The 7980-nt window shown below is 42.1% G+C and overlaps 1 long non-coding RNA gene across 2 annotated transcripts in view; it reads right to left on the reverse strand.

Annotated features, from left to right (window-relative positions):
- The window catches only part of LOC121917408, a 12580-nt gene extending 5312 nt beyond the window's left edge, over nucleotides 1-7268 (reverse strand). The window contains exons 1-3 of one of the 2 annotated variants that reach the window (XR_006101023.1): nucleotides 7070-7268; nucleotides 6540-6700; nucleotides 5986-6246 (exon numbers count right to left, since the gene is read on the reverse strand). This is a non-coding gene — a long non-coding RNA (uncharacterized LOC121917408). Of the gene's footprint in view, nucleotides 1-5985; nucleotides 6247-6539; nucleotides 6701-7069 lie in introns of those variants that run through there. The other variant, XR_006101025.1, reaches the window with a different exon arrangement.
- Between the last annotated feature and the right edge of the window lie 712 nt (nucleotides 7269-7980).

Here is a 7980-nt window from a genome sequence, read left to right on the forward strand (position 1 = left end):
ATAATAATAATAATAATAATAATAATAATAATAATAATAATAATAATAATAGTGTTCCCAGACAACCTCCCTATCTATCCATCCATCCATGTTGAAATTATCCCAAATCCAATCAGTGTCTTGTTATTCCAAAGTTAAGGCCATCAGTCATTTTGGAATCCCATTGCTGATTCCTTGGGAAGTCTTTATTACACTGAAGGATGGCACCAAGTACCCCTCAAGGCTAGGAAATGAGATAGAAATATAATCCCAGCTCTAGCCTCATGTATGCACAGAAGGTCTCCTTCACTCATTGTGTGACCATCAGACATCATCTGAACATCTCCCCACTTTCCAGGGAGCCCTGGTGGAGCAGTGGTTAAATGCCGGTACTGTAGCCACAAGGTTGTGAGTTCAATCCCAGGTCTTCTAAGGTTGACTCGGCCTTCCATCCTTTTTTAGGTTGGTAAAATTACCCAGTTTGTTGGGGGCAATTAGGTTACAGTTTGTAAACTGCATAGAGAGTGCTGAATTCATTGATAAGTGGTATATAAACATACATGCTATTGCTATTGCTTTCCATGGATTCCTCTACAAGACTGGTAAATATCACCCTCTCTATAACCCTAAACCTCCACTATTCAATTTCCATGCCTCTATTTCTGGTAGCCTTGTGTGATGTCTTAGATTGATTTGTTACTGTGTGTTTATGCACTCTCTTGCATATTTTTAAATAAAGCCCTTTTTGTTCAGTAAACTAGGAGTCCTCCCATAGTTTGTATTGGTATACTCAGGTGAAAATTATCCAACTTCTGACAGACCTCCTGCTGCGATAATATATTCTCCCAGATCAAATATCAATGTTGGTGGGAACCCCAATCCCTCACCTTTTTGGGCACACTGATTCCTCATTGTCAACTCTGCATATCATGAATTTGACAGTCTCTTCTTGCTCATTTGGAAACCAGAGTACTAAGTGAAACTAAATGTCACACAATACTCGTATGTCATTGTGAAAATAAACCATTACCTTTTATGAGTAGTGTGATACCTTGACATTGGAAATGGACAGTGCAGGAAGGAGAATAAAAGAATGATAATAAAATCATAAAAAAGTAGAGACCCAAGGGTCATCTAATCCAACCTCTTGTCTCTGCAGGAATCTATTATTAAAGCACCCCTGAGAGCTGGCTATGTAACTACCATTTTAAAAAACCACCTTCTGAGTTAGGTGGGCATTGCCATATAAGCATTGCTCCCAAACTATGCATTTCTAGGTAATACCTTCTCCAAGATTTCAGGAATTGCTTACCTGAATTAAGAATTAGCATCAATGTAAGAATAATTGAGAAAACACAACAGGTCTTCATAGCTATGGACAGTGAAGTTGGGAATTTATCTGCTCCTCTAAGAAGACTCAGAAAGATTGCCCGGAGACGGCATTACAGTTTCTTTTGTACTAGGTGTTCAGGCAGTAGGAACTGTACATACCATTGCAAAAGTTAAATCTTCAGCTGTTCCACCCCCTGGAAATGTATGATGCATTACAAATGTGTACCTGAAAATCTCTTGGGCAATTTGCCATACTGTTATTTTGGAAGAAGGGCATGCTCATTTTAGTAGGAACACCCACTACAATCTTTAGCACATGGGTAGTTTGGGAAGAATAAAGGAAACTTGTTAGTTTCAACAACAATAGAACAGGACAGCCAGCATTATACAGTGATTTCAGATTTGAACAGACTTTGTGAGACCAGGGTTCAAATCCCCATTACATCATGGAAACCCACTTGGTGACCTTGGACAAGTCACAGATTCACAGCCTCAGTGGAGGGCAAAGGTAAACAAATAAATTTTGTCCCAACAGCCCTATGATAGGGCCAGTGTAGGTCAGAATCAACTGGAAGGCTCATAACAACAGCAACTGTAAACTCTCTGAATTAATTGTTGAATAGTGAGTCAGTAGTTCAATAGTAGCTAAATGTCATTGATTTAATGGTAGAATTCAAATACATAGCCATGTTAGTCTGTAGAATCTTGTGGCACCTTTAAGATGAACTAAAGAAAGAAGTTGGCAACATAAACTTTTGTAGACTTAAGTCTACTTCCTTAGATGCATTTGGTCTGAGGAAATAGATTTAAGTCTAAAAAAGCTCATACTGCCTTCTTTTTTAGTTAGTCTCAAAGGTGATACAAAATATATCTACATATTGATTTAATGGATTCACTCTAGTTGGAAATAACAATCAGATTAATTTTCTTTGGGGGAAGAATTAGTATTCAAGCTAAAGGGATGAGAAGGCTAGTACAAGCATGTAAAGTGCAGAAAATGCTATTTTCTTACAAAACAACCAAGTACCAATTTTGCACAGTGCAAAGGTTCATCTAGAGTCTAGACTGTGAAAAATTGCAGTTTGATCCAACTTTAACTGCTGTACCTCCATCCTATGGAATCTTGGGATTTGTAGTTTTACAAGGGCTTTAGCCTTCTCTACCAAAAAGTGCTTTTGCCTCACAAAACTACAAATCCCAGGGTTCTGTGGGATGGAATCATGGCTGTTAAAGTGGCATTATTTCTATAGTGCAGATGCATCTGAAGTCATGAACTGCAGATACTCTTCAAAAACTGGGTATTTGGGAAGGTTTTGTTACAGCAAGAAGAAAAATGCTGAAATTATTCATTGCTTGTTTGGAAAGAAAATCAGTGAAGAATTACATCCTGATCAAAATGACAGATGAGCTTTATGGAAATATTATAGAATCATAGAATCCTAGAGTTGGAAGAGATCCCAAGGGCCATCCAGTCCAACCCCCTGCCATGAAGCAACTCTCATTCAGAGCATGCCCTACAGATGGCCATCCAGCCTCTGTCTAAAGATCTTCAAGGAAGGAGACTCCACCACACTATGAGGGAGTGTGTTCCACTGCCGAAAAGCCCTTACTGTCAGGAAGTTTCTCCTAATGTTTCAGTGGGATCTCTTCTCCTATAGCTTGCTTCCATTGCAGAAAACAAGCTGGCTCCCTCCTCAATATGACATCCCTTCAAATATTTAAACAGGGCTATCACATCACCTCTTAACCTTCTCTTCTCCAGGCTAAACATCCCACCTCCCTAAGTCGTTCCTCATAGGGCATGGTTTCCAGACCCTTTCACCATTTTAGTCACCCTCCTTTGGACACACTCCAGTTTCTCAGTGACCTTTTTGAATTATGGTGTCCCAAACTGGAAACAGTATTCCAGGTGGGGCCTGACCAGACGAGAGTAGAGTGGCACTATTACTTCCCTTGATCTAGACCAGGGGTAGGCAGCCTTTTTGAGCCAGGGGCCAAGTTGGTGTCCCCCAGACACCATTGTCTGGGGGAGCCAAAACATAAATAATTAAATAATTAAATAATATAGGACAACATTTTCAAATGTAGGACACATTTTTTAAAAATGGAGGGCATGCAAAAAAAATTGATGGTTTTTTAAAAATGTTAATCTAAATGCATGTTTCTTAGGCATGATCAAAATGGAGGACATTTGGGCATTATTCCTAGACAGATGGCAGAAATGTACTTCCCTTTCTGGCCAGCCCCCACAAAACACACTTTGGAAGTTGACACTCTCTCAGCTTAAGAAACAGTGCCTGCATGCCTCTCAAGCTGATTTATATCATCATCATCATCATCATCATCATCATCACCACCATCATCATCATCATCATCATCATCATCATCATCACCACTATCATTGTCAAACCAAGGGAGACTTGTTAGCATTAAAAGCACCCAAAATAAAAATTTAAAAAACCTTGAGGCCTCTGGCCACTCACCACCTCTTCCTTCCTCCCCTTCCTCCTCCTCCTTCTGCTCCCCCTCCTCTTCCTCCTCCTCCTTCTGCTCCTTCTGCTCCCCCTCCTCCTCTTCCTCCTCTTCTTTCTTCTTCTCCTCCTCCTCCTCTTCCTCCTCCATGCGCCGCGCGGCCTGGGGGCAGGGCGGAGGAGGCAGAGGAGGTGGGCGGTGAGGGCCCGCGTGGGGAGGTGGGGAGGGTGGCACGGGCCCACGCGGGGAGGTGGGAAGGGCAGCGTTGGCTCAGGCGGGGAGGGCGGCGCGGGCCCGCGTGGGGAGGCGGGGAGGGTGGCGATGGGTCACGCAGGGAGGGCGGCGGGGGCCAGCACGGGGAGGCAGGGAGGGAGGCGCGGGGCGTCCCCCTTTGCCTCCTATGCCCCAGGCTGCACGGCCCTCCTCTTCCTCCTCTGCGCAGTGGAGGAGGAGGAGGGCAGCGCGGTCAAGCGGCCCAGGAGGAGGAGGAGGTGGAGGAGGAGGCGGTGGCGGCGGCAGCAGCGGCAGGACCAGGCTGGGGCTGGTCCTGGTGCCTCCATGGGCCGCATCAGGCCCGGGGGCCGGGGGTTGTCAACCCCTGATCTAGACACTATACTTCTTTTGATGCAGCCTAAAATTGCATTGGCCTTTTTAGCTTCTACATCACACTGTTGACTCATGTTCAATTCATGGTCTACTTGACTCCTACTTCCCTTTCATATGAAGTCTCCTTAAATCATGTCCCCCCCCCCACACACACACACATATCTATGCATTTTGCTGGAAACAAAGGGCTCCTGCGACTGGTATCCCATGGCACTCAAATGTAGGATTATTGTTCTCACTATTGGATAGTATAAAATGTCAGGTAGCAGCAAGATCTAAATATAGAACACTTTCCTTGGTTTTTGTGGCTAGGAACACAAAAGAAAAGGTGGCAAACCAAACCCATGCAAGCACACTCCATTTTTTGCATAGAAATCTGTTCCTTCAAAGCAGACAGAGTGATGGACAAAACTGAATAATATAGTGTAAATAATACCAATGGCTCATTGCAAATCAACATTTTTTGTTCCATTAGAATTGAAATTACAGTTCTCACACAGTATTGAGACATGTCACTATGACTGGAGAGACCTCGAGGCATGTTGCTCCTTGGAGATGACATGGTTTGGATAGAGAAGTGGAAAGCATGAGGCATGTCCACTGGGCTATTTTTGTCTCTTCCCCTCAGTTATTTCAGACTCAAATATTATTCTTTGAATTATTATTTCTGAATAAAGCACCCCAAATGTCCAAAAATACTGATTTCATCATGTTTTAGCCCCTTGCCCTTGCCATTTCAAGCTAAGAAAATAAAGCCAATCCCCCATATTTACAGGTTTGACTTTTACAGTTTTGATTCCTCATGGTTTATCTGCTGCTTATTATTTGTGAAGTAATTATAGATTGTCAAATAATTTGTTCTAGAATCTGTCTTGGTATTGATGTCAGTCTGGCCAGACAGTAATTGTTTGGGTCCTCTTTTTTTCCCTTTTTGAAGATGGGGACAATATTTGCCCTCCTCCTGTCTGTTGAGACCTCTCCTAGTCTCCAGGAATCTCAAAGATTATTGCCAGTGGCTATGAGATTACTTCTGCCAGTCCTTTTAATACCCTTGGATGAAGTTCATCTGCCCTTGGAGACATGAATACATTTAGAGATTGGGATTCTGAGGGAATTTTTCTTGCAGAAATATAGGCTGATGAGAGATCTCCAGAAATGTATGCTGACATTTTAGGTCAGTTATTTAGTCAGGTACACTTAACTTTGGGTATATTTTAGCTTTGGCTAAAACATGAGAAAATACCATAGAAAACATTGCATGATGAACACCTAGTATTGTCATGCCAGCCTGAAGATACTGATCTCATCTAATTTAGGAGAGACTGGTGTCACTTAATAATGGACTGGAAATTGATAAGTTACACCAGGGAATACAAAAGTAAGGCTAGGAAAGAATGTTCCCTGAAACTGGCAAATGGCTGCCAGTCAGAACTAGCAATAATGAGATTGTTGAACCAATCATATGATTCTGTATAAAGCAACTTGTTGTGTTCCTGTGATGAAGACCTAAAGAAAGAGAGTAAACATTTTTAAGTACTGGTTCACTGGCAATATTTTTGAAATTTATTTTTGATTTTCATTTATTTTTATGCAGGCATATCAGAAGATTTGTTTTTCATTCTTCAGCTGGTGGAAAGACTGCAATGCAGCATTTGTATTACAGCAGAATTGTTGAAGTTTTCCAGGAGAGCTGTAACAGGGATTAGATGCCCTTTCATTAATCTGTCCTATAATGGAGAAATCTGGGGACTTCCATTGAATATTGACAAATACAGGGCACCAATTTATCTCCACAGTTTATCTGCCAAAGCAGATGGCTTCCGATTATCAGACTTGCTCTCACCTCCTCACCCACGACTACAAGAAAAAGAAAGAAGAAATACTGAGTCACTAGGGGCTCCTTTATTAATTGCAGTATGGTAACTTCAGAGCTGGGTGTCTCCTCCTGGCCTGACCCAAAGTGCAAATGGCCCCAGAGAGGAGGTGGAAGTTAGAGATACAAACTGAGTCTTTTTTGCCTATCCCACTTCTCTCTCAGATACTCCCCTGTTCAAATCTGAAACAGAAACCACAATAGCAATCTCTGCAAGAAGAAAAGACTGCCACAATTTCTGTCCCATCACCCTCAGACTTAGAATCATTGTACTTACTTTTTGTCGTACATGGAATGAAACCACGTTGGTTGGCAGCAATATTTGAATTTTGTACACTTTCCCTTGTATCTGTAGCTCAAAGCAGGACAAAAGAAAAGCTTGCAGTGTCCGCCCTTCTTGTGACACTCAACTTTATTTCTTGGAACGGAGTCTGTTGTCTCAAAACAGAAAGAGATTGACAAAACTGAATAATGGTGAAAACAGTACCAAGGCAACCTTTCTGATTCTATTAAAATTGGAAATATTGCTCTCACACAGTGCTGAGACATGTGGTTTGCCTGGAGAGATCTTAAAGAACTATTGCTCCTAATAGTTAACATGTTATGGATAGGCAGGTGGTGTGGAAAGGTTGATCCATGGTCACAGAGCAACTCCCCCCTCAACCCAGTCTCTTCAGACTCAAATGTTTTCCTTTGAATTACTGTTTCTGAAAAACACCTCAAATGTCCAAAATATACTCTAGGGGACAGGGCTGATTTTGTCATGTTTTAGCCCCTTCTCAACAATATTTTAAGCTAAGAAAATACCTTTCTTTCAACAGGATGGGCCCAGAATTTGATTGTGACATACTAGATTCTTAGAATTAAGAAATCTCCTTTTAAACTCCAACTCAATAGGACATTGAATCAATAGAATGGAAAGGTCCAGAGGATCCAAGGCCAATTTTATACAGATGGAATTCTCCAGTGGTTACATGGGTACCAAAAATGCACCCGCTCTGTTACACATACACACACACATTGCTGGGGAGAGGGAGATAAGGGAAAAACAGAAGTCCAGTTTGGGGTGGGAAAATGGGTAAGAATGATGTTAAAGAGTAACAAAACTGCAACCTGTCTAAAGGGTGAATTGCCATTACATGGTGTATCCAGTAGAGGCTGCTCACCACTTTGAGGAAGAAGAAAAAGGTTGAGGGTAGGGAATTTTTTTGCTGGGGTGGAGATTGGATTAGGGCTGCAGCGACTACACACCATAGTCCCAATCCGGCAATTTGCCAGCTCAAAAAGAGGCAGCAAAATACTGCTCCTTTTAGAGCCAGCAAAAAGGCACCTTTGCTGTGGTGGCAACATTTTTCAACACTTCTTTCAGCATGAAGCATATAAATGACGTGACAAAAGAGTGCCGTGACTCCTCCCGTGTATTTCCCATATTTAAACATGGCTATCATGTCATCCCTTAACCTTCTCTCCTCCAGGCTAAACATACTGAGCTCCTGGCAAACATACCCAGCTCCCTAGGTTGCTCCTTATAGGGCCCCTTTTTGATACCTTTTAGCATTTTGATCACCCTCCTATGGACATGTTTCAGCTTGTCAATATCTTTTCTGAATTGTGGTGCCCAGAACTGGACACAGTATTACAGGTGAGGTCTGACCATAGCAGGATAGAATGATACTATTACTTCTCTCAGTCTAGACACTGTGGTCAATATCACACTC

This window comes from Sceloporus undulatus, chromosome 1, assembly GCF_019175285.1.
Source record: "Sceloporus undulatus isolate JIND9_A2432 ecotype Alabama chromosome 1, SceUnd_v1.1, whole genome shotgun sequence".
Classification (NCBI taxonomy): Eukaryota; Metazoa; Chordata; class Lepidosauria; order Squamata; family Phrynosomatidae; genus Sceloporus; species Sceloporus undulatus.